At 47.7% G+C, this 27,242-nt stretch overlaps 1 protein-coding gene across 7 annotated transcripts in view; it reads left to right on the top strand.

The window, feature by feature from the left end:
• TIAM1 (TIAM Rac1 associated GEF 1) overlaps window positions 1-27,242 on the top strand; it is a 394,514-nt gene that overhangs the window by 71,162 nt on the left and 296,110 nt on the right. For 3 of the 7 annotated variants that reach the window (XM_086675833.1, XM_086675835.1, XM_086675834.1), the window contains one exon: window positions 8,967-9,015. The gene's annotated coding sequence lies outside the window, so the exon portion shown is untranslated. Of the gene's footprint in view, window positions 1-8,960; window positions 9,070-27,242 lie in introns of those variants that run through there. The other 4 variants (XM_086675832.1, XM_086675836.1, XM_086675838.1 and 1 more) reach the window with 2 other exon arrangements.

The raw sequence follows: 27,242 nt of genomic DNA, 5'->3' as shown, positions 1-27,242 counted from the left end.
TGGGTGGCGCAGTCGGTTAAGCGTCCGACTTCAGCCAGGTCACGATCTCGCGGTCCGGGAGTTCGAGCCCCGCGTCAGGCTCTGGGCTGATGGCTCGGAGCCTGGAGCCTGTTTCCGATTCTGTGTCTCCCTCTCTCTCTGCCCCTCCCCCGTTCATGCTCTGTCTCTCTCTGTCCCAAAAATAAATAAATGTTGAAAAAAAAAAATTTAAAAATAAATTGTTAACTCTGAGAGAGGAAGGGTCACTCTTCCTCTCTGAGAAGCTTTATTTTGAAATCAGGGACAGAGTGGCTGATGAATTGAGTGAGTGCTCCAGAGGACTGTGTTGAAAACTAGCTTCTGTGTTATAATGTTGAGTGAAAAGGGCAGGTTGCTGAGGTATGCATTACGATGCCACTTTTGTAAAAGAGAAACAAGTTGGTGGTTACCTCTGAAGGGTGGTGGAAGGTGGAAATGAGCTGGAGAGAAATCTCTCACCTTTTAAGTTTATATGTTTCCGTATTGTTTACTTCATTTTTCTTTTTAGTTATAAGCATGTCATCTAAAGCAAATCCGGACAAAACGGCCTGCTTATATTTTAATCAGGCTCATCTGGGCAACGGCGATAAACTTCCTGTTGCCTTCTTACCACGCTTTGCCATTTGCCCAATATAAACTTTACAGGTGCCTTAGTTTATAAGTTGTAGCCTAACAATTTTAGACACAATTAATTTGGATTGCTAGAGAGTTGCAATTGCACAGGTATTCAGACCTGTTCAATAAGGCCAGAATTTAAACCTAGGATTCCCTGTGTATGCTCCCTTCACCTAATAATTTTTACCAATTCTTTCCTAATGAGGTTAATCATCTACTCGAATGCATTGCCTGAGCTGGTCATTATTCAGGGCTTCCAACAGAGATTCTAAAAACCTCCTGGATTCATTCTGTGAGCTGACATAGGGCCATTATTTTCTTCCACCGTTCCTTGACTGTGGTGCTCTCAGCTGCCTTGGAAGGGGAGAGTCATTAGATTTCACTGGCTTCCCCGGAATAGCATCATGTTCCGTGATACCAGCGCCCCTAGCCTCCCCTCCTTTTTCCCCTTAGATGAACTTCTCTCGTGTACCCGGCAGTTCCTTCCTCATCTTTAGAATGTCCTTTAGCATCTCCATTCTCAAACTGGGAGAAATAAATCTAGTCTCATCGCCCGTGGCGCCGAACATTTGAAAAGGCAGGAAGGTGTGGTTATTTACATGAAATCGATCACTTTGTAGTAGTCTGAACTGGGGGAAAAAATGTGACTTCTTACTCAGGCGTTTGTGTGACCACACAGGTTGTCTCTCCCAGCTGTGTCTTATAAGAAGAATTTTCAGAAACCCATGGACCACATGAACGATATCTTATTGATACGAAGCACTGCTTATGCCAGTTTCGCAGTCTGTGGGACCTCTTTTCAGTTGTTAGGTTGAATTATATGAATTGTCAAACTGAGCTACTAAAAGGGCAGTTTCATCCAGTTCCACCTAAGAGAGCCTCTTTGCTGAGTTGTAAGACATGGAAAATACGTGTCTACATTAGGAGAGGCACGGGATGACCGTGCTTTAAGGAAACTGGGCATCCTTTTTTTTTTTTTTTTGTTTTAATTTGAATCTGTCTCTCCTGGTTAGTGTTCACTTAGTTGACACTTGCTTGTTGCCTCACTAGCTTTCAGAAAGTATCCAGAACAAAATTGGTTGCCTAGCAACATGCTCCAGCCCAGGAGGGTTGGAGAATGGGTCAGTGATTAACAATTATGTACAATCAAGTTTAAAAATGCATAGCAGCCGGCAACATTCATGCTCTGACCACCAGAAAAATCCCAGCATTCCGCGGGCCCGGGTGTGTGGCTATCGTACGTGAATTTATTGCAGTTGCGGTCTGGACCTTATGGTTGCAATCCAGAAACACTTTGCTGTGGACTGAAATGGGCGGCTGGTGTCCCCCTGAACATCGGTCCGTTTTGCGGAAGGCATCTGACACCCATCGTGCGTTTGGCTGCCTATCTGGACGCTCATCCCCTTGGAAAGTGAAAAGAGAAGGCGAAGAATTTGGATATTTATGATTGTTGTCATCTCAACAGATTTGGCCCCTATTAGTGAATCTGTAATTTGCCAAAGAACAAGTACACACAAAATCAGTGACTGCGGCCCACTCAGCCCGGATCATTCTTTCAAGAATTACGAATGCTGTGCAAACGTTCTCCCTGAAACGGCCCCAGCCCTTAATCGTTTCTCTTCCTTCCGTTCCAGCAGAAGAGAAGACAAATTTTGCCTAATTCAGTCCTTACTTAATCTTTCTGTCAGCACAAATATCGATGGTGTAAATCCCGAAAGCAGCAGTAAAGCCAGGAGGCATTTTTATAACTCTGGCAAAGCTAATAATGCACATTTCTTTGTTGAGAATCATTGACTTTAATTGGCTAATCAATTTTTAGGCCCTCTCCATTTGTATTTTGTTTAATCAACAAAAATAAATCGCCCTGCCAACCTTGAAAGTGCCAAGTCGGAGAACAGTGGCAGAGACTTCGTTTGTCCTGCCCAAAGTGCTTCCCAATAGAAACGTCTTAATTGAAGATGATTTATATTCAGAAGCGTGGATGTTTTATCATTTGTCTGAAGAAGGAAAAAGCTGTGTAAGCAAGCAGAATGCAGCCGTTTTAGGCATTGTTTTTGACATTTATCTACTCTCTTCATCCCTCAGACGTTTCCAGAAAAACGACCTCTCTGCGTCCTTCTCGCTAATGATTCAGGCTCCAGCTCCTGAAGCACTTGTCAAGGGTTCTTCATAACCTTTGCTTGCTGTTGGTTTTTGTGAGAGGACTTCCTCCCGGGTTTTACTGCCCGTGACTCTTGTCTTCTGGGCCTTTGGTGGGAAGTGGCTGACGTGTCGGGGCTGGAAGACAGACCCCATTCACCTTCCCCCGGGAAGGGGGCCGCTGGCTTGCTTTGTCGGCAGGAAGACCTCAGTGGCCATGGCGGGCTGCGGGGTCTCGGGGCACAGGAGCTTTGATGTGGGCCGGTGACAAACTTCCCTGAGAGTGGCAAGAGGTCAGGTTTTGCTTCTGCTGCCTTCTCTTCACTCTGGGGAAGGAGGACAGATGACAAGAAGTAACGTTTATTTAATGCCTGCGTGATGCCTTCTCATTTCTCACAACAACCCCGTGAGGTAGCGGAACCCCATTTTTCTGGTGAGGAAGCCGAGGCTCAGAGGGCGTTAGCAACGGCTTGTATGTGGAGCGCCTGTGGTTGGAATCTCTGTTTCCAGACGTCTTCCCATTTCACTGGCTGCTGGAAGCTGGACAAGACACCTCCTCCCAGCAGTGTCACTAACCCGGGTTTTCCCCTGCGGGGCTGCTAGGGTGCAGGTACCAGAGTGTGATGGTGGCCAGGGTTGTTGACTCTTTTCCAAGAGATTCCCTTAATCCCTACTCGCCTATTAGTTACTGCTACCCTCCTTTTACAGAGGAGGAAACAGAAGGAAAGAGTGGTTGGGGCATTGGCTCAAGGTCACTTGGCTAATAGCTGGGGATACCAGGATTTGAATCCATGTAATCTGACCCAGCACCCATGATCACAGGAGTCACCTTGTACCTTGTCTGTTCAGCATTGTCCAAGCCTCCCATGTAGGGAGAAAGCAGTAAGATGAAAGAGGAAGGGAAAACAATGTAGTTTGATAGAACTTGCTTCGGACAGTAGGGACCGTTGATGTACCAGTTGCCTTCATTCTGGGCTCATTCACTGACCTTCGGCTGCTCTGGGTTGCCCTTTCTGCTGCCTTTTCTCCATTCTGAGTTGCCTTTTAGTGCCTCTGCTAAAGTCCCATCCTCCCCGGGTCTCTCTTCGACTGATGGGAGGCCAGCTGGTCTCTAGAGGCCACCAAGAAACCCACATCATGACCCCCCCAAGTTATTCTATGGGCAGAAGCCTGAAATAAACCCCAGGAACCAATGTGATGCAATTTAACAATTTCTGTAAGGAATTAGTTCTAGGAACCCGGTGCGATAGTAAAAACCCAGCCTCTGGCTGAAGCCCTGTGCTATTTTTACTGGGGCTGTAGCTACTCACTCGGCAGCCCTGAGCCACAGCATCCTTGGGTACCAAGGGTCAAGCGGTCCCTGTTTCGAGGTGGAATGTGGAAGAATGTTCACACTGGGAGTGGAAAGCCCTGCAGCAGGTCAGGTCGGTTAATATAATGATGGTGATCATAACCTGCAGAGAACAGTTTCTGATGCCAAGACCTGTTCCAAGTGTTTTGCACGTATTAACCAGTAATTTTCCACCAATCCCATTAGGTAGATGCTGTAATCTTCATTTTACAGATGGGAGAATCGACAGGGTTAAATGTGCACGTGTAGCGTAATTTTAGGAACATTAACATACAAAACACATCTGAGAATCAAGGACATATGGTGCTTGGCTCGTGGACTGGTGGAGCCAGTGTTTGGCTACTCTTTGGAGCACAGATGCCTCCTTATTAGATGGGCCTTGGAAACTAGCTTAAATGTGCGGGGCAATACCACAGCCGGCATTTATCGAGTTATTACTGTATGCCAGCCTCTATTTTAAGAACTTGGCATGAATTGTTGTTAATCCTCACAGAAAGGTAGCTAGTATGATCATGATTATACCTGGGTCGTAAATGGAGGAACTAAGTCAGAAGGGTAGTTTATCTTGCCCGAGGCCACCCAGTCAGGACACGGCAAGGCCAAGAGTCAGCTGAGGTCATCGGGCTTCCGAGCCGGGCTCTGAATCGCAGCGGCTCCTGCCTCTGAGCTAAGACCCCAGGTACAGTTGGGAAAGGGGTGGTGGCAGAGGGGATGGACACAGTCACAGGGCTCCGTGTGGGCTAGAGGCTGTGTGGTCCCGGTCAGGTGCCCTTGCCCACGTGGCTTGTCACATTTTTGGGGCATCCGCTGTGGAGTGGAATGGAGGTTGATTTTACCAGTCTTCTGTAGGCTTCTGTTTGTTTGGTTGCCAAGACCATCCCAGTGGGGAAGGAAATGAAGGAGAGCTTTGATATGACTTGTAAAACATACCTGGGAAGGCATGTCCTGAGTCTCGGGTGCACATCATCTCCCTGATGACCCCCACAACGACCCAGTGAGGTTCCCACTCAATGGTGATCGCCATGTCGCAAGGGGGGGGAGTAGTGGCCTGGGGAGGGCCAGCCACTATTCTTGTATCCTCAGGTCACACAGCAGGGGGGGGTGCAAAATAAGGTGAGGACTGACCCCATGTGGGGGCTCTCCCGGGGGGGGGGGGCCTGGGATGGGGCATCATCTCCACTAGTCAGCTGCTTCTGCCCTCCTGTTGTGCTGCACCCACGCTCTCCTGCTCTCCCGTGCCTCCATGTCCCGAGCTTTTCAGAACAAAAAGAATGAGATTTTCCACCGCCCGGAACTGTTTTTGCTACTGCTTGTGCATCTGAGCACCTGCTGGGCTGATGAGCTTTTGAAATGTCACTTGGCTGTTGGGAGGGAGCTGTGAGTGATTGGCGGGAACACACCATCCCAGCTGCCTCCAAGGGGTGGGTGGTGGCGGGTGGGAGTGTGATGGTTCCCAGGCCTTGGTAGGAGGAGGTGGCTGTGTTTCTGCTCATGCAGCTGGCACAGGTACCCATCGCCTGCCTGGTCATTTTCTTGGGCAGATGGAGGCCGTTTCTGTGCCGTGTTGTTCTTACAGCGTTGGCTCTGCGGTTTTGGGTCACCTTTTGAGAATACAGTAGAAATTTCGACCTTTTTCCTCCCCGGATTTTGCTTTTCAGAAAAATGCGCGTGTACATTTATAGGCCATTCTGTGTGTAAATTCTGGATTTTCACTGGCACTCTTAAAACCAGAGGCTCCTTGGCCGTATCCTACCCTCCATATTCATACCGTGAAATCTAGTTCAAGAGTTGGGTTTTCTTCCCTCCTCCCCCGCCCCAGTTGAGGGCAAGTATGGGAAATTAAATTTTTGATTTCCTGCCCCTTCTCCTTTTCCATTGTAGTTAGTCAGAGGCCTGGCGGGAAAATATACGGCACACTCAGTTGACAGAAGAGGGTTGAGTGAAGCCGTGTCATGAGGTCGGGAAGCAGAAAGGGTGCGTGAGGTGCGGGGGCTACCTGAGGAAGCCCCTCTGTTTTAACCTGTTCAGACTGCTGTAATGATACCACAGACTGGGAGACTTTCACGTGGCAGAAATTTCTGTCTCGCACAGCTGGAGCCTGAGAAGTCCAAGGTTATTAAGGTGCTGCAGATTGGGTCTGGTGATGGTCCACTTCCAGGTTCATAGATGGCAGACTTTTCCTGTGGTCTCGCATGGTCGGAGGGGTGAGGGAGGTCTTTGGGGTCCCTTTTATAAGGGCACTCATCCCGTTCATGGGGGCTCTCCCCTCCCCCCTCATGTCCTGATCACCTCCCAAAGGCCCCACCTCCTAATATCATCACACTGGGGGATTGGATTTCAACATACGAATTTGGGGGGGCATAGTCTATGACACCATCCAACCCCTAGAACTAAGGACAGGCAGGGAGGGTTCCTCAGAGAGGCTGTGCCCTGTGGTGGAGAGACTTCCAGGCAACCCTGGAGAGAGGAGGCAGGGAAGGGGTGAGTGTGGGTAACTGTTCCTTCCTTCTTTTTTTTTTTTTTTTTTTAATGTTTTTAACTTATTTTTGAGAGAGTGCAAGTGTGGGAGCGGCGGGGGGGAAAGAGGATCTGAAGGAGGCTCTGTAGTGACGGCAGAGAGCCTGTTGTGGGGCTCGCACTCACAAACTGTGAGATCATGACCCGAGCCGAAGTTGGACTCTCAACCGACTGAGCCGCCCAGGTGCCCAGTGCTTCTTCCTTCTTTACCCTTCTCTTCCACTCCTGGCTTCTGTGGTTAGCTCCCAAGGGACCCGAGGGCAGGGGAGCCTAGTTGATGCAGATCACGGAGGTCAGCTTCCCAGGGCTCGGATCCCAGTGGACAACCATGGGACATGAACAGGATGTTTAGCGCATTACTCTTCAGATGTTTCTGTCCAATAGATGGCACTTTTGAGGCTGCAAAGGAACAGCTTTGTCATCCTGAAGTGCTCTCCTCGGGGACTGGACGTCATGGGAAGTTGCATGGCTTGTGCTGTGAAGGTTTCGTGATCCTGTTCATGATTGGTAGCGTCCTGGTTTTCATCCAGATGCTTTTAAATCCAGGCTTTTAGGTTTTGTTTTTGTTTTTTTCCCTATTTTATTCGTATACCTGTTATTACAAGGCTACTTTGAAAGGCTGCATTGCGACTCACGATGATGAATCAATCTGCCTCATTATCACAGGGAATTATATATAAATCACTTGCATGGCATTATGTTCAAAGGTAGTTTTCTCTTACGTGATAGCTGGATGTAATGAAATGGGCATTTCTGGATTTTGCAGAACAGAGAGATTATATGCGGGGAAGCAACTGAGAAGTTAAAAAGCGTTCGGCAGGGTCAGGTCACTAGCAGGTGTAAGTCACACCCCCAAGCTTGGATCTGGGGTCTGGCATCTGCTTCCGGCTTCTGCTCCTGCATTGTGACCTTGGACAGCATCTCTAGGTGTCAGCAAGAATCCTGCTAAGTCAGTTTAGAGAGAACCCCCACCCTTGGTGTATGAGTACCTTGGTATGCAATACCTGGTCACCCTGGGCTGCCTTCAGCAGGAATCCTGTTTTCTCTTGGTTTAGTAAGGACCCCCACCCTTGCTGTGTCTGCTGAGTAGTGACCTCAGTCTGCTTGTTTGTTATAAGTCCCCAGGTGTCTTTGCTGCACTGGGATTTGCACCTCATCTCTCTCCTCAATTGCAACAGCCCTGAATAAAGTCTTTCTTACCGTTTTTTAACAAACATCAGAATACTTTTTTTTTTTTTTTTTTAACATTACCACCCCGTAAAACCTTGGAATTGTTTGTGATCCTCAGGGACTTCCAGTCCAACCCGCCCAGTGTTGAGAGCCCAGCGGGTCCCATGGTGAGGAGCCTACTACCCTCTCGTGGGCTGGTTCTCAGTGTTGAGATGCCTCGCCTCAATTTCAAGCTTGAAACTTACCTTCAGTTTTCCTCATTGATCTCAGTGTCGCCTTTCCTGGGAATCTGTTAACTCCCTCATTAAGGGAATAAATGAGCTTCGTAAAATTTTAACCATCGTAATGAAAATAAATTTGTTTTATTTATTTTTTTATTTCAGAGCGAGAGCGAGAGAGTGCACAAGCAGGGGGGAGGCAGAGAGAGAGGGAGAGAAAGAATCTTAAGCAGGCTCCACACTCAGCGTGGAGCCCAATGTGGGGCTCGATCTCACGATCCTGGGATTGTGATCTGAGCTGAAATCAACAGTTGATCGCCTAATTGACTGAGCCACCCAGGCACTCCAATGAAAATAATTCTCAAGTAGTGTCTATAGTGACCTTCTTGCTTTCTCTCTCCTTTTTTTAATGTTTATTTCTGAAATGGAGAGAGACAGCACAAGTGGGCGAGGGGTAGAGAGAGAGGGAGACACAGAATCTGAAGCAGGCTCCAGTCTCTGAACTGTCAGCAGGGCTCGAACTCACAAACTGTGAGATCATGACCTGAGCCGAAGTTGGTCACTCAGCGGACTGAGCCACCCAGGTGCCCCACCTTCTTGCTTTCTTTATAACAGGACTCTGAGCCCGGCTGGAACATTGTTGCCAACTCTGGGATATTGTTACTATAGGAAGCTGCTCCAGGGTGATGGCCCTGGGGGTTGAGTCCCTGGGGACTCTGTCTTTGTTATAAACTCCTGGGTGGCTCAGCAACTGTGCTTCTACTTCTGAGTGCTCTGCTGCTTTCCTCTGCGATTGGTTCTTGATGATGCCTTGTTTAGATACCGTTTTATAAATGACATGCTTCTTTTTCTTTTATGGAGTAAAGTGCATGGGGCTTTTTGAAAGCTGTTTGTCACCCAGAAGTATTTCTTTCTTTCTTTTTTTTTTTAATTTCCAGATGGCTGTGTTCCAGATATTAACATTATCAGAAGCCTGACCTGCACATGGTGAGCAGTTTAACTCGCCTACATGCTTTGAAGGACTTTCGAGGTGCATCAAGGGTATATAAATCCATTTGCTTTCTCATTTATTTGTTTATAATATAGCCCCTAAATCTGTGCCTGGTGTTTTGTTGATTTCCACTGTCTATTTTTTCTGCATCACCGCATTTATGGGTATCTTTGAGAAGCAGTGACTTCCATAGGATTAAAACAACCAAAGTCCTTTGCTTGAAGGAGAATTTTAAGGTGCAGATTTAAAAAGGAAATCAGATTTATTTATGAATATGTCACTATGTGTCCGAGAAGATAACATTCTTTTTGTTAAATATCAGCGTACTGTATCACATGCAAAAAAAAAAAAAAAAATCACTCAGTATCACTTAATATTCACATTCAGATTTCCCTGATTGATAAATGTTCTTTTCACAGTTAGTTATAAATCCCTCAGGGTAATCAAAGGATTTAAACAAAGTCCACAAATGGCATGTGGTTGATAATGCCTCTTAAGTCTCTCTTTTTTTTTTTTTTTTTTAATTTTTTTTTCAACGTTTTTATTTATTTTTGGGACAGAGAGAGACAGAGCATGAACGGGGGAGGGGCAGAGAGAGAGGGAGACACAGAATCGGAAACAGGCTCCAGGCTCCGAACCATCAGCCCAGAGCCTGACGCGGGGCTCGAACTCACGGACCGAGAGATCGTGAACTGGCTGAGGTCGGACGCTTAACCGACTGCGCCACCCAGGCGCCCCTCTTAAGTCTCTTTTTATATGTAGGTTTCCTGTCCTTGTTTGTTTTCTCTTGCAATATATTTGGTCAAGAAGCTGGATCTTTTGTCCCGTGGAGTTCTTCACGGTATATAAGTATATATAGACTTTGCTGCCAGGATCCCAGTGTTGTCATTAAACATTTTATTGTCTTCAAAATGTCCTATAAACTAAAGGCTTTATTAGATTCAGATTTGTATTTTTGGGCAACAGTATTGCATACATGATAATGTAACTTTATCAGGTGACATATTTTGTATCCTTTCTGAAATGTTAATATAGGCAGGTGCTGTTAATCTGATCATCCTTCATTAGGGTCCCCATCAGCTTTTTCCCTTATGGTTTCGGCAGCTGTTGGCGGTCCATAGCGGATGCCTAGACTCAGTTTTCATTTAGGGTGTTTACAGAAGGGTGATAATCTCATTCTGTCATTTCCTCTGCCTTTATTAGCTGGAAAGTTTTATAAAGAACTTTGTTTCAATCTTTTAAAAAAGTTGCCTCAGGGTATATAGTTGGTATATAAAAGGCAGAATGCTGGCTTGATTTTTTTCTTTCCTTCACCAGAATAATGAATCGATTCCATATTGTCCTTCAAAGATGGTCAGTGAGTTTTTAAGGAAAGATCTTATTGCAAACTCTTAGATTCTTTATGTATTTGACATTGGAGCCAGGATGTGGTTAGAAACAGTAGCTTAAAAAGGCCTCTGTTTTTAGATGTATAAATCTACTTAATAAACACTTCTAGATAATAAGAGAAAGGAGGGAAGGGAAGATGTGGAGTGAAAAAGGAAGAGACAAGAATTTATAAGCATGATTAAATAAGGATGAAAGAAGGATAAAAAATAAAGGCGTGGGGCACCTGGGTGGCTCAGTTGGTCAAGCGTCCAGCTCTTGGTTTTGGCTCAGTTCGCGATCTCACGGTTCATGAGATGGAGCCCCAAGTTGGGCTCTGTGCTGACAGTGAGGAAACTCTTTGGGATTCTCTCTCCCTCTCTCGCAGCCCCCCCCCCCCGTTTCCCCCCGCCCCACTTGCACACGAGTGTGTGAGCAGGCTCTCTCTGTCTCTCTCTCAAAATAAACAAATAAAACATGTTTTATTTATGTATTTATTTTTAAAATGTTTATTTGTTTTTGAGAGAGAGAGAGAGAAGTGCAAGCCGGGGAGGGGGAGAGAGAGAGGGGAGACAGAGCATCCGAAGAAGGCTCTCTGCTGACAACAGCCAGCTCGACACCGGGCTCAACGCGGGGCTCGAACTCATGAAATGTGAGATCATGACCTGAGCCAAATTTGGACACTTAACCAACCGAGCCACCCAGGCCCCCAATCAATAAAACATTAAAAAAGAGAGAGAGAGAGAGAGAGAGAGAGAGAGAGAGAGAGAGAAAGACGCTAAAAATGAGGAATGGAGGGGACAAAAAAGGAATCGTCTAAGATACTCCAGGGAAGATAAACAGAAGGGAAGTAATTTATTCACCAAGTGCTTTTTTACTACTTTTTAACTTTTTTTTTTTTTACTACTTTACTTTTTTACTACATGCCTTTCTCTTTTACTTTTTTTTTACTACTTTACTTTTTTACTACATACCTTTCTCAGTTCTAGGTGCTGAGGCCATACCTCCTGCCCTCACCGAGCTTACCTTCTAGCATGCGTGAAGTCTGAAGTCACGGACGAGCATGTCCGATGGTGATGGACAAGAGCAAGGAAGTGTGCTAGAGCATCCTGGAGGTGGGGTTGGGGGATAGGGCTGTAATTTTCATAGGATGATCAGGGAGGATCTTCCCATGAAAGACAGGATCATTGAGCAAAGACAGGAAAGAGGTGAGGGAGGACGCCAGGTGCCTTTCTGGGAGAGAAGGTTCCAGGCCGAGGCAAGAGAAGTGCGGAAGCCCCGAGTTGCAGCTGTGTCCCGTTGTGAGAGGAACACTGGCGTGTGAGAGGAACAGGAGGAGGCCGTTGCAGCTGTGACAGCGTGAATGAGCAGGAGAGGACTGAGGGGGCGATTGGGAGACACTCGACAACGGGGGGCTGTGTGGGTTAGGCTCCAGATTGCACAGGGCCTCGCAGGCCATTGGAAGGTCTTCGGGGACCATGGATGGACTTGATTTCACTCACTTTATACCATGAGAATAGACTGTTTGGGGGGCCAGGATCAGGGCAGAATCAGCAAGATGAATTAGCAGGTGGCCGTGACCAGCATACGGGTGATGGAGCTGGTGAAATACAGCCAAATTCTGGATACGTTTTGAAGGCAGAGCTGACGGGATTTGCTGATGGATGGGGTGTGAGGTGTGAGGGAGGAGGGAGGTGTCCAGGAGGGACAAGAGCCACACGTACTTGGGGGACGAGCGGTGGCGTCGGTGGACCTTGGCTGCTCCAGGCAACCTGGGCCTTCTTGGCCGTGCGGCAGGAGTTCCAGGCCAGCAGTGGGAAGGAAGGCTTGCCTATGGAGTTCTCCATTCTTGAGGAGTTTACGAGTGGCTGGATGGGTCATTCCATGGTGGCCAAGTCACCTCTTTTAATTCAGTGGCCACCATCTGTACCCCTGGCCCCGGCCTCGTGCCAGCCACAAAGGCGGCCAGGGTTTGAGGAGGTCATGACTGAACCTCTAACAGATGCCCAGTTCAGAGGACAAGCCCCGTGATAGAGGAGAATCTGCTTCTGTGAGGGAGAACCCCTTGGATCCGGAGAACGAAGGTTGTTGAGGACCGATTCCTACCGCGTGCGTCTAGACTTGGTTTTGGTCTCGGAAAAATACTTCTGGGCGTGACGGGAAGAACCCTCTTGGGCTCAGCGTGTTGGTGGGTAGTTTCGGATCACCCACACATCTTTGCTCGTTCCTCCCGCTTTTCTTTTCTTTTTTTTTTTTTTTTAATTTTTTTTAACGTTTATTTATTTTTGAGACAGAGAGAGACAGAGCATGAACAGGGGAGGGTCAGAGAGAGAGGGAGACACAGAATCGGAAACAGGCTCCAGGCTCCGAGCCGTCAGCACAGAGCCTGACGTGGGGCTCGAACTCATGGACGGTGAGATCATGACCTGAGCTGAAGTCAGACGCCCAACCGACTGAGCCACCCAGGCGCCCCTCCTTCCGCTTTTCTACAGGGGTGTCTGAAGCGTACTATCCCACCCGTCATTGCCAGCACGCTGAGCCCTGGGCCAAGGGGAGGCAAATCCTCACCCCCAGGCCTGGTTTCTTGTTTGTTTGTTTAAATTAAGTTTTTAATTTTAATTCCAGTATCCTTAACATACATTGTTATATTAGTTTCAAGTGTACAGTATAATGATTCAACACTTCCATAAGCTATCCAGTGCTCATCATGACAAGGGCACTCCTCACTCCCCATGACGGGGAGTATTTCACCCCCCACCCCCCCACCTCCCCTCTGGTGATCATCTGTTTGTTCCCTGCAGTTAAGAGTCTGTTTCTTGCTGTGTCTGTCTGTCTCTCTTTTTATTTTTGTTTTCCTTTGCTCGTTTGTTTTGTTTCTTAAATTATACACGAGTGAAATCATATGGTATTTGTCCTCCTGTGACTTATTCTGCTTAGCATTGTACTTTCGAGCTCCCTCCATGTTGTTGTAAATGGCAAGATTTCATTCTTTTTGATGGGTGCATAATATTCCATCACATACACCTTGTCTTCTTTATCCATTCAGGCAGAGTCGAGTAACTGCCTGGACAAAACCTGAAATAGTTACTCTTTGATTCTTTACAGAAAGAAAGTTTGCTGACCCACGGGCTAGAAAATAAGAGGATGAGAAAGGCTATCTGGGGATGGAGCATACAGAAATGTTCCTTGTCAGTCACTTGAACGCCGCTCAGCCTTAGTGTGTGTGAATGTGAAATTCCATACCTCACAAATTGTGGCTTAACGTTGTTAAGATTTTACTTTTTTTTTTTTGTTCGTTCTTCTACAGGTTAGAGGACGTTATTTTTATACTTAATAGGAAATACAATTCAGCACGGGTAGGTTCACATTTAATATTGGTGTCATTTTACTGGGCAGATGGTTGTATATATTAGTATTCAGTTACTTTAGTATGGAATATTAGTGTTGAACCTTCCGTAATCCCAAAGTTTAGCATTTAAGTCCTGATTTGCCATTTGGTCCTCCTTGGATAGTAGAAAGTTTCTCTCCCATATGAGTGTATTAATATTGTGTGGTTTGTTTTGTCTTTGTGTGATCAAGAATTCTCCATCCCCGAGGCGCCTGGGTGGCTCAGTCGGTTAAGCATCCAACTTCGGCTCAGGTTATGATCTCGCGATTCGTGAGTTCGAGGCCTGTGTCGGACTCTGTGCTGATGGCTCAGAGCGTGGAGCCTGTTTCGGATTCTGTGTCTCCCTCTCTCTGCTCCTACCCCACTCACACTCTGTCAATCTCTCTCTCAAAAATAAACATTAAAAAAAAAAAAAAGAATTCTCCATCCTTTTAGTAAATGCAAGGGTTTTCAAAATAAGTAGACTTGCATTTTCTCCCCCCTAAATGGGACTTAGATAGTTTTATCTAAGTTGTTCCTTTTGTCTTTTAGCTATATTGTGTGCTATGTTATTCTGGAAGGCTATGGAATTCTTCATGTAAGAAAAAAAAATAAAAGAATGAAATAGATTTAAAATATAAAGGACTTTTCTTTCTTAATTGCATCTTAATGTAATAAAAGCCAGAGAGTAATTATTAAAAATGATAGAAGAAAAGAATTAAAACAATAAAATTGCTTAGCAAAGATCCTGTTTCATAATGCAGTCGGATATAATTGGTATCATAATGTGTAATTAACAATCTTTCTTTGAAGTATGAGGCGTGCATTTGGGCAGGCAGGGGACCTCTTAGGAGCGGTGATGTCTGAATTAGTTCTTACCGTAGTGCTTCTGAATCTGTGCACAGATTGTAGCATCTTGCTTCCTGCCTTGTTAGTTGCTTTTTGTTGGTAGAGAGAGATCATAAACTAAGGGCTAGGAGAGATGGTTCCCCAAAGCTTGACCAGCCACCCAGCCACCGCTGCCCCCGGGATTGATTAGGGACAGGAGAAGACAAACTCCTGGATACCCGCTGTGGTTTTAGCTCACACCTCAGGGCAGTTCCCTGGCGTAGACCAGATGGGGGACCCTTCTTGCCCTGGTATCAGGTTGGCCTGGGGCGTGTGCTTTAAACGAGCTGAGAAGCCTCCTTGACTTCATTTTCTAGACCCACCCCCATTCTGGCCCCATGGATCTTACTGCAGATACGGCCAGGAAAGATGAGTCCAAGGAAAAGTACCACCAGGAAACAGAGGGGGAAGGTAATGGATTCACAGGCTCGGAGCCTGAGTCTCACTTTCTCTACTGCCCACCTTGGCTCCATCTGACTCCTTGAAGACTGGGGCACCAGAACACTCAAGAACGCAAATAAAAGCACTGGCAGAGACCATTCCAGGCAGATCTGAACTTCTGTTCACTACTTCTTTGGTTCTAGAGTTCCGTGCCCACGAGGCACCACGTATAGGCTTCTGCGGGAGGCGTGGTGGTGGGTGCTCTTCATCGCCCCCTGGTGGGAGAAGCTGGCTCTGTGTGACTGTAGAGGGGCTGAAGGGGAAACGGCCCACTCCAGAGCTTAGCTTTTGAAAGAAATCATGTGATGGGAATGCGGTGGCCGGGGTCGGGTGTGCAGCACTGCCCAGCACTTATCTGAAAGAGACTACCACTGCTCAGAGATTTGACACCTCTTCTTTGGAAATAGATTGTAGAGTCTGGGGCGTGTCCTTTGGAATATCTTCCTCAGTGGCAACTCTTTCTCTTTTTGGAGTGGTTTTCATTTTTGGTAAAATTTCTTTTCTTTTTTTTTTTTTTTTTAACGTTTATTTATTTTTGAGATGGAGAGAGACAGAGCATGAACGGGGGAGGGGCAGAGAGAGAGGGAGACGCAGAATCGGAAACAGGCTCCAGGCTCTGAGCCGGCAGCACAGAGCCCGACGCGGGGCTCGAACTCACGGACCGCGAGATCGTGACCTGGCTGAAGTCGGACGCTTAACCGACTGCGCCACCCAGGCGCCCCTCTTTTTTGTGTGTGTGTGTGTGTGTGTGTATTTATTTTATTTATTTTGAGAGAGAGAGAGAGAGAGCACGCATGAGCAGGGGAGGGGCAGAGAGAGAGACTCCCAAGCAGGCTCCACGCTCAATGCCAAGCCTGATGCGGGGGGTGGGGGGGGGGGTGGGGGCGCTGGATCTCTCACTGCGAGATCGTGACTTGAGCTGATATCAAGAGTCCCACGCTTAACCGACAGAGCACCCAGACACCTCAATTTCGGTAAAATTCTTTTTTTTCCTCCCGGTAAAATTCTTAATGCAGTTTCCTCTCAATTGGTTTCTCCTGTTCTTGTCTGCCTGATGTCCACTGTCCATGGTGTAGTCTGAGAGATCTCAACGGCAGTCAGATCTCACTACTCCTCTGCTTGGAACTTCCGGCGGCTTCCTCCTAAACACCAGACTCCGCCATGACTGCCAGGCCTCCAGTGATTTGTCCGATTCCCCCTGCCCTCACCACCTCATTTCCTCTTAACTGTGGGTCCTTCCCATACCTCCTTTCTGGGACTAGAATACAGCCAGACTCAGGTCTTCCTCCTGGATGTCAAGGAACGTCATCTTCCAGCTGGCCTGGCCAGTCCTTTACTTCCTGTAGGGCTCTACTCAAACATCCCCTCCCCAGAAAAGCCTCCCAGAGCATGGAGTATGACGTAGCCACCCCTCAGCACACGATCTCCCCAAGCCCCTCCGCACCTCCCATGACACCACTCTAGTCTCATCATGGCCCTGGGGGCCATGGGGACTCCCTCTTTTACTCACTGGCCCGTTCTTTGCTTGTCACTTTTAGAGCCAAAGAGTCCCAAGGTCGCTAGTGGTTCATTGCCACTATGAGGCCTGCCACAGCACAGGTGCTGTCACCCAGAGATCAGTCCCTGACGCAGCGTAAATTCTTCAGTTGGATGGGTCTTCTCAATAATTTCCCGGGATGACTCCATTGAGGGAAGGGTTCAGATTCAGAAATACGTGCTCTGATTTATCTTGGTAACGAAAGCAAACCAAAGCGAGGCAGTCTCTTTATCAAAACCTCACGTGTGAGACTGGTCTTCGGTGCAGAAGCTTATAACACAGGGTGTGTATCCTGTGGTTTTAGACCTCAGTAGCCGCCGCCTGAAACCCGAGCACAGCACAGTTTCACTTGGGTAACAAGGGGATTCTCTCAGGGTTTCTCAACCTCAGAACTGCTGACACTTTGGGCTGGATGATTCTTTGTGGTGCACGCTGTCTTGTGTATTGTGGGATATTTAGCAGCGCCCTGGGCCTCTGCCCATGAGATACTAGCACATCGCCACAGCTGTGACACCAGAGTGTCACCAGATGTTGTCAGACATCCCTGGGGAAAGGGAAGTAAAATCTCCCCTGTTAAGAACCACTGGTCTAGAAACATCTACCTACCTAAGGTTCTACCATTAACCTTTTTTTTTTTTTTTTTTGTGCAAAAATGTGGTTTATTTATTTTTTTTTTATTAAAGCATGGGGACAGGACCCGTGAGCAGAAAACACTGTTACTATTTATCTTTTGTGTCATCCATTATCATTTTTGTAAAGCTTATTTGTTTATTTTTGTGTGGGGGGCGGGGGGGGGGGTGGTGACAGGCAGAGAGGGAGAGAGGGAATCCCAGGCACAAGCCCTGAGATCATGACCTGAGCCAAAGTCGGACGCTTGACCGACTGAGCCACCCAGGTGCCCTTGTAGCATCCTTTATCATGTATCCACTAGTGTGGCTCAAATTTGAGACAGTAGCATGGTATTCAAATTTAGATTATGTCGATGACTGATGTGCTATTTATAATCAGCATTTGTGAGTTCCTTTGTTGTTATTGTCCCATTTATGGACTGTCTCCCCCCTCCCCCAACAAAGGAGGGGGGTGTTCTTTGCTAGTGCGTTGTGTGAGTAGGATACTTAAAACCACACTCTTGACTGGAAGGAATCTTGAAGGTTCTTTGGGCACTAAATACCCAGTTAATGTCGGTGTCCTCATTGTTATGTTGTTCGTCTTTGTATTTTATTTATTTATTTATTTATTTATTTATTTATTTATTTATTTATTTATTTAATGTTTCTTTCTTTTTTTGGGAGGGTGGGGAGGAAGGGGCAGAAAGAGAGAGACACAGGATCCAAAGCAGGCTCCGGGCTCTGGGCTCTGAGCTGTCAGCACAGAGCCCGACGCGGGGCTCAAACCCACGAGCTGTAAGATCATGACCTGAGCCAAAGTCGGATGCTCAACCGACTGAGCCACCCAGGCGCCCCCCAGCAGCTTCATATTTTAAAGATGAGGAAACTAAGGCCCAGTGAAGGACAGTGATTCACCCAAGTCATGGCTAATTGCAGAGCAATGCCCATATGGGTTTTTTGGGGGGATTTTCCTGCACTTCTGTTTTCTGTGTAGCTTGGTGGTGTGATTAGTGGCGCTTTCTGGGGGCTCTTACTCCTTGTCTTCGGGGTCCCTGCTGGAGCCTGGGCAGCAAGTACCACTGTTCCAGGCATGTCGAGGATTTACGGACAAAATATGTTTTAAAAAGATGATCGGGGAGGAGATTAGTGGAGTCAGAGGAAGGGAGGGACAGAAGAATACCTTAAATGGCATAGACATTTAACTGAAAAGGGGAAACTGAAATGCCAAGGAAATAAAAAGAGGAAGAAGGAGAAAGTTCTAAATAAAGGAGTTGACAAATGAGCCAAACACGACGTATGGGTCTTGTTTACAATGTGATTTGAACAGACCCACTGTGTGTGTGTGTGTGTGTGTGTGTGTGTGTGTGAGAGAGAGAGAGAGAGAGAGAGAGAGAGAGGGAATATCAGAGACATTGAGAAACTAAATGGATCATTGGTAGCAGAGAGGAATTTTGGCATAAAAATTGTGTTGATGTTTACAAAAAGGTCCTTCTCTTTTAGCGATACATTGTGTCTTTATGGATGGCATAGTTCGATGTTTGAGATTTTCTTCAGCATAAAGAGTCTGGTGTGGGAGGGTTACAGTGAAACAGGATTGAATAGCTGAACTTGGGTTATGGATACGTGGGGATTATGTAACCATAGTTGTTTATGAATCGGAAGCTGATCAACTTTGGTAAATTGCAACGTTGTTTGCAGTTAAAAAAATGTAAATACACTATGAGACATTTGTCAGTTTTGTAATCTTCTCTCAAAGAGAATTCCCAAGCCCAACAGATGCTGCCAGTTTCGCTGGCAAAGTCCCTCTGTCTGGAGCCACAGGCGGGTGTGGGAACAGGAGCCGGGGGAAGCCTGTCCTCACCAGGTGGCAGGGGGGCTGCCTCCACACCCCTCGGCCACTGCTTTCCACCAGGTCTCGCCCTCTCTGTGCCTGCGGTGACCCTGGCGAGAGGTGGGGCTGTAGGTGGGCTGGGTCCAAGGACCGGGAGGGGGTCCCGCAGGGCCAGTAGGGTCTTTGGCTTTGCGTCGGATAGAAGTCACATGGGAGCTGAGAAGTGAGAGCAGGGTTTATTGAAGTCATAGATACTGAACATCTGGAAGACTCAGAAAGGGGAGGAGAGTGAGTGTTGGAGTGAGTGTCGTCTTTGCCTGGGGCCTGGGGTTTTTATTTTGTATTTTGTATTTTTTTTTTTTAGTGTTTATTTTTGACAGAGAGAGCATGTGCGGGAGGGGCAGAGAGGGGGACAGAGGATCTGAAGTGGCCCCTGCGCTGACAACAAGTGAGCCCGATGCGGGACTCGAACTCACGAACCTCGAGATCATGACCCGAGCTGAAGTCAGATGCTTAACCAACTGAGCCACCCGGGCTCCCCTGGGTTTTTTATTGAGGATTATGCTCTGGTGTATGTGTCATTTCTGTGGACCAACTTTTCTCCCCCCACCAAATATTTTATTATTTAACTACCATATAAATAATATATGTTTTGTGTGTGTGTGTGTATGTGAAAACAATGCAGAGTAAAAATGAAAGTTCCTCTCTCTGTTTCCCCATGAATTTCATTGCCCTTTCCAGAAATAACAATTTATAACAAAACGACGAGTATCTCTTTAGGCCTTTTTGTTGTTGTTGTTGTTGTGTTGTTACCCCCAGACAGCGTTTTTATTTATTTTTATACTTTTGTTTTTTAAAGTTTTATTTATTCAAGTAACCTCTGTACCCACCACGGGGCCCGAACTCACGACCGTGAGATCAAGAGTCACACCCTCCTCAACTGAGCCAGTCGGGTGCCCCAAGTGTTTTTTATTTTTTGATTTTTTTTAATTTTTAATAATGCAAAAAAAAAAAGCAGTCACAGAAAGTTGGGAAGATAGTCCCAAGAGAGGCCTCTCCTCCCTTGCCTGCAGCCTGTTGAGAGGAAGTTGCTGACTGATGCCCCCCCATCCTGGAATTCGTGGTCATGTTTCCTACAACCACGACATTCTGTGAGTAATTGTAATTATAGGCCTCAACATCAGGATATTAACACTGACCTACGACTCCCTCCTAATCCTCAGACCAGAAGCAGATTTCACCTGTTGCTCACATCACGTCCTTTATAAGCAAAAGGATCTGGTTCCGAATTATATGTCGCATTTGGTTGTCATTTCTCTGAGTACCTGTTTTGAGCTATGCCTTGTTCTAAGCACTTGGAATTTATCAGCAGAAAATATAGGCAGAACTCTGTGAGGCAGGGGAGACAGAGAAACGGTAAACATAGCAAATACTGAATCTTGTAGAATGGTAACAGGGGCTCGATGCTGTAGACAAAAATACAGCAGGGCACAAGGCAGCTGGAGGGCAGTTTTAAAAATGCTGGTCAGGACTGCCCTGATGAGAAGAGGCTTCTGGACAAGCACTGGGAAGAAGTGTGGGTGTCAGGGAAGAACGTTCTGGGAGGAGACGGTTAAGAGCCAGTGCTGAGGCTCTGAGGGGAGCATCCCTCTGTGTCTGAGCAAGGAGGCCAGTGTGAGGGAGGGGCGGGTGGAGAAGGATACAGCCAGGAAAGGGAGGCCAGGTCATTCAGTCTTTGGAGGCCAGTCGGCTTCCTCCCCTTCACAACCCATGGAAATGCCTTCGTCCTCCGGTCGCTCCTTTCCCTGATACTTCTTGGACTCCTTCCACCGATGCTCCCTCTTGCCTTGATGGGTGTGACTTTGGACTGTGACAGCACTCACCCTCTTGGCCACTTTCTGTCTGACCCTAACTTTGCCCTTGACTGATCTTTTTTCCTCCTTTGTTCGTGGCTTTGCCTCTCTTAGCACTTTCTGCCTTTGAGAACTTAACCCAGCCCCTCCCCCAACAGTGCTTTCTCTGGAGCAGGAATTGTTCTGAGCATGAAACAGTTACTTGCTGATAACAATCATCAGTAGCAACCTTGGGCAATAGGTACTATTATTCCCCCCCCCCCCCCCCCATTTTATGAATGAAGAAATTGAGGTATGGAGAGAATACGTAACTCGCTCATGACCACCCAGCTAGGAGGTGCTGGGGCTCAATCCCAGGCATTTACCTCCAGCATGTGGGCCCTCGTCTACTGTGTTACAGACGCAGGTCCATACCTGACTTCTCTCCTGAACTCTCCTGAACTCCAATTACTCTAGTTTCTGAGAAATTCATAACAAGTAACCACAAACTTAGGGTCTTCAAACAACACACACTTAGGATCTCACGGTTCCGTGAGTCAGGAATCTGGGCACGGTTCAGGGGGTCTTAAGGCTGTAACCTAAGTGTTTGCCGCTGCATTCTCATCTGGAGGCTGGCCTGGGGGAGAACTGGCCTCCAAGCTCATTCACGTTGTGGGCAGATTTCGTTTCCTTGGGGTTGTGGGACTGGGGGCCCTGGATTGTTACTGACTCTTAGCTGGAGGCCACCCTCACCTCCTAGCAGCCGTCTACATTTCCTGCCACATGACCCCCTCTATAGGCAGTTCACAGCCAGGCAGTTTGCTTTTTTTTTTTTTTTAAGTTTATTTATTTATCTTGGAGCAGGGGAGGGGCAGAGAGAGAAGCAGAGAGAGAATCCCAAGCAGGCTCCACATTGCCAGCGCAGAGCCCCACACTGGGCTCGAACTCCTGAACTGCGTGATCATGACCTGAGCTGAAATCAAGAGTTCGATGCCTAGGGGTGCCTGGGTGGCTCAGTCGGTTGGGCGTCTGACTTAGGCTCAGGTCATGATCTCGCGGTCCGTGAGTTCGAGCCCCGCATCGGGCTCTGTGCTGACAGCTCAGAGCCTGGAGCCTGTTTCGGATTCTGTGTCTCCCTCTATCTCTGACCTTCCCCCATTCGTGCTCTCTCTCTGTCTCAAAAATGAATAAACGTTAAAAAAAAAAAAAAAAAAGAGATGCCTAATGGACGGAGCCACCTAGGTGCCCCTGGCAGTATGCTTTTTAAAGGCCCTGTCTGCTGGAGCACCTGGGTGGCTCAGTCAGTTGAGCGTCTGACTCTTGATTTCAGCTCAGGTCATGATCTCATAATGGTGATATCGAACCCCGCATATATGCTGGGCATAGAGCTTGCATAAGATTCTCTCCCTCCTTCTCTACCCCTGTCCTGTGTGCACACACAAGTGCTCTCTCTCTCTCTCTCTTTCAAAAAAAAAAAAAAAGGCTCAGCTTACTAAGACAGCTCTTCTAATGTTTATTTTTGAGAGAGACAGAGACAGAATGCGAGGGGGTTAGGGGCAGAGAGAGAGGGAGACACAGAATCCGAAGCAGGCTCCAGGCTCTGAGCCTCCAGAACAGAGCCCGATGCGGGGCTCGAACTCACGGACCATGAGATCATGACCTGAGCCAAAGTCGGACGCTCAACCGACTGAGCCACCCTGGTGCCCCAAGACAGATCTTCTAAAATGAAATATAACCAGTAGGGTGATGTCCCATCACCTTTGCTATTCCATTGTTTAAATTCAACTCTTGGGTCCTGCACACAGTCGAGGTGGGGGTCGTACAAGGGCGGGGGTCATCAGGGGTCCCCTTAGCATGTGCCCTCCATAGAGTGGCTCACTGATCTGGGAATTTCATCTTGAAACCAGACTCACTGTTTTTCCGCTTCTGACTCCCTTGTATCTATTAGCATAACCGCCAATCTTCCAGACACCAGGTGTTTGTCCTGAGTGTTAGTGTTGACATCTGTTTTTCTTTGTCATTTTATTACCCCTTCACTTACTGAGTCCTTTTATGTTCCTTGAAATGCCCTTTGAAATCGTACTTCCTAAACCCTGATATTTGTATCTCTCTCTCTCTCTCTCTCACACATGCGCGCGCGCACACACACACACACACACACACACACACACACACACACACACACACACACACACACACACGTTGGGTTTTCCTAGAGTCTGATGTTAGCCTGATTGGCCAACCTTTTCGCGATGAGCCATTTGCCTCATTCTTGAATTCCTGCCCTGATGGTTCGGAGCTTGTCTGTCCCTCCAGGAGTGTCCTCGGGAGCGCCCCCCCCCCCCCTTGTTAATCCTCTGAAGCCATCCCTTACCCCTCCCTAGCCTCCTTGATTGCACTTTTCTCTGAACACCACTTACACCTGGTGCTTTTCACCCTTTCCCCCTCTCCCCACCCCTACCCCTCTCCACCTTCCTGTTGAAATCATCAAGGTCACTTGAATTGGATTATTCAACCGTGTGTAGACTTGGCTAACTTCCCTATAGACGGTACTATTTTTTTTTTTATTAAAATAATGTTGGGTGAATTAACTGAATTAAAAAATGCATGAGAAAAATGTGATGCACTAAATCAAGCATGCTCTTTGGCAATCTGAGTCGCTCATTACGCCTGTCCCTTCGGCTGGCTCTGTCTGTGGTTGGGCATCCCAGACAGCGGGCATGACTGATGGCCAGCACCGGAACGCCTGTGGCCCCCTTGCCGGCCACCCCTGCTACCTGACTGGTGCTCACCTCAGAGCTACAGATCACTCTGTGGTGTAATACAGGTGGTGAGGTCTGTCCCAGCACGTGGGGCCTCAGCCTTATCCATCTTGGATGGCCCGTTTTCCTCTTCAATTCTGTTTACCTTCTTAGCTTAATTGACTTCTGGATTGATTAGTTGCTGTTTAACGATGTCTGAAGCCCCCAAGGACTGTTTTCATGGACTCTCAAAGGGGGAGAGGCCGCCAGTGTCCCTGGCCTCTCTGAGAGTCAGGGCGGCTCTTTGCGTTGGGGTCTTTTGGATGCCTGTTGTGTTTTCTGCACTTTGCAAAGCACCCGGAAGCAAGATGCAGAGAGTTCTGCCGTGAAGGAACTTAGATCTGGGTGGGTGGGAAGCAGGGCGCCTGGGAGAAAGCGCAGCACTCCCTAACAGCAGTGGAATTGCTGTGGTTACGTAGGACCTGCCTCCTCTGGAATGTCAGGGAGACTCTTTGGAGAAGTGGGTCTTAGACTTACTTCTCTGGAATAGGAGACAATGTCTTGTTTATGATAAGCAACTTGGGTGCGACCCCTTTGAAAGGAGATGGTTTGGGGTGCCTGGGTGGCTCAGTCGGTTAAGTGTCTGACTTCAGCTCAGGTCATGATTTCACGATTCGTGAGTTCGAGCCCCGCCTCGGGCTCTGTGCTGACATCTCGGAGCCTGGAGTCTGCTTTGGATTCTATCTCTCTCTGTGCCCCTCTCCCAATCACGCAGTGTCTCTCAAAAATGAATAAATGTTAAAAAAAAATTAAAAAAAAAAAGAAAGGAGATGGTTTGGGGGGGCGGGATCCCAATTCTTTTGGTAGGCTCCGAAGTTATCTGGGAGGGGGAGGGAGTGGAGCCCTGCCTCTGTGAAAGGACAGCCAGTGGGGGGGAGGGCAGAAGGGCAGTAGTGCTCCGCAGGGCTCAGGGAGTCCTGTTTTCTACAGCTGCAGCCTTCACGAGCATCTCCGACATCCCAGAGATTCCACACTGAGCAGGGAGGCGAGGTGGTCGGGTATGTGGTTGCTGGCCCCCCCCCCCCCACCACCCCCCGGCCCCATGCAACTTACTTTTTTTTCATCGCCTGCCAGACATTTGCTTTTCTGCCTCATCCCGTTATGCCTGTGGGAGAGCAGTGTTTGCTTGCCCTTGGTCAATCTGTCGGGTGCTCTCCTGGTACTTTGTGTAGTAGACAGTCCTGATGCCAACCCCAGCCCTGCCCAAGACAGAAGAGGGAGTTGTGGCAATTGCCAGGCAGGTTTCTCTGGGGAAGTACCTCGTAGATTTTCTGAGTGGAAATGTTGTGGAGGGAACTAGGGGTTAATTAAAAACAACGGCTACTTTTTTTTTTTTTTTCGAGTCTCTACTCTGTGTCTGGCGTTGGATGAAGTCCTTAACGTCCATTGCTTCGTTGGCTCCCCAGAACAGTCCATGCAGGTGGATGCTGCTAGCACATTTGGTGTTGCAGATGGGGAAACCGAGGCAGGGAGAGGTCAAGTTCTTTGACCATAGCGATCTTGAGGAGTGGAGGCCAGGGGACTCAACTGGGTAGAGTTGGACTCTCTGACCCAAAAAACTCATGCCCAGAATTTGGGGATTTTCTAGCCTGTCTGGTCCTAGTTCATGCCTCCCGAGAGCTGCTGTGGTTCTGAATGTGGAGTCCTGAGTGATAGGGAAGTTGTACCCCGAAGTCACAGGCAGAGTTGGGAACGTTTGCACAGCACCTCCATGGTTGGCCTCTGTCATTGGGTTTCTCTGTGGTGGTGTACTTCTAACTTAGATTCTCTTCTCTGATCTTTTCTTTCTTTTTTTTTTTTTTTTTTTTTTAATTTTTTTTTTTAACATTTATTTATTTTTGAGACAGAGAGAGACAGAGCATGAACGGGGGAGGGTCAGAGAGAGGGAGACACAGAATCTGAAACAGGCTCCAGGCTCTGAGCCGTCAGCACAGAGCCCGACGTGGGGCTCGAACTCACGGACCGCGAGATCATGACCTGAGCCGAAGTCGGCCGCTCAACCGACTGAGCCACCCAGGCGCCCCGATCTTTTCTTTCTTTTAAAGAGTTTATTTTTTGAAAGAGAGAGAACACAAGTGGGGGAGGGGCAGAAACAGACAGGGAGACATAGAATCACAGCAGGCTCCAGGCTCTGATCTGTCAGCACAGAGCCCGACGCGGAGCTCGAACCCACAAACCGTGAGATCAGGACCTGAGCTGAAGTCGGATGCCCAACCGACTGAGCCACCCAGGCGCCCCTAACCTGAAATTCTTAATAGTAAACAAGGCTGCAGGTCTTGGCCCGCTCCAGAATTTCTGAGAATGTCTCTGGCCACCCTATTCTCATTAAATCTGCTTTTCTTTAAACACCAGCTTTTACTATGGATAAAGTTTTTCCTTTTGCACTTTACTGTTTCGCTTTAATTTGCACGCTTTACAGCTTTTCTGTTTTTAGCACTTCTCATTGAAGACATGCAGCACATCCTGGATGGAAAGAGCTTTGGTGGGCTGGCTGAGAGTGGCCTGGGTGCTGCAGGGGGCCTGTCACCGGAGCGGAAGGCCTTCCCTGTCCCACTTCCCGACCGTGGTGAATGAATACCTCTCGTCGGTATGTTGTGGACGCTCCGTGCCATTTCTCTGTGTCCTTTGCATTCTTTGCGTTTTACTCGGGGCTCCCTGTTCCTTGTTCAGTAGTACCCATCACCTTGTACTTGGTCCTGTGGTGCTGCCCCAGCAAGAAAGCCGGCGTGCAGGCTTCCGGTGCAGGTCCAGTGAGCTCTGCGGGAGTGAGCGCACAGAATTGTGGGGACAGATGGCATGGTGCGCGGCCCCTTGCCCCTCGAGTGGGCATCCAGGTCAGGGCGCGTGGGATAGCCGGAACTCACATACCCATCTTTGCTACGTAACTGCAAGAGGTTGCTGATAATTTTTAGCTGCAGGAATTGTAGCTAAAGGCAGAATTAGTTTAGAAAAGAAAATAATGACAAAAAAACCCCTCCTGCAACTCCCCAAAGCCCAAGCCCAAATGGGCAACAAAACCCGTCTCCCCTCCAGTGCCCTCCTCCCCCTGACTGCCTTTGTTTCCCTGCGTCAGGGAAGGCTACCTGATAAATTCAGTGGACACATTCCAACTCAGGACGTAATGGATGGTAGCATGGATGCTTGGATTTTTATTAGGATTTGGGATACCGTGGGTCTCTTCAGAATAGAACAGGCTTGGGGCACCTGGGTGGCTGAATCAGTTGAGCGTCCGACTTCGGCTCAGATCATGGGTTCGAGCCCTACTTCATGCTCTGTGCTCACAGCTCAGAGCCTGGAGCCTGCTTTGGATTCTGTGGCTCCCTCTCTCTCTGCCCCTTCTCCACTTGTACTCTGTGTCTCTTTCTCTCTCTTAAAAATAAATAAACACTAAAAAAAGAAAAAAGAAAACAAACTTCTGGGTGTTGCCAGGAGTTTGAGTGTTTGAAATCTCTGCCAGGTACGTAGTGTTGGGGCGGCATGTGGGACAATAGTCAGGATTCTATGTGGCTGCTAAAGGCCTGAGTCTCTTTTAATTGGAATTATAGGTAACATC

Source organism: Puma concolor, chromosome C2 (genome assembly GCF_028749965.1).
Source record: "Puma concolor isolate L17-30 chromosome C2, mPumCon1.1.hap2, whole genome shotgun sequence".
Taxonomy (NCBI): domain Eukaryota; kingdom Metazoa; phylum Chordata; class Mammalia; order Carnivora; family Felidae; genus Puma; species Puma concolor.
This window is presented reverse-complemented; position numbering and strand designations above follow the sequence as displayed.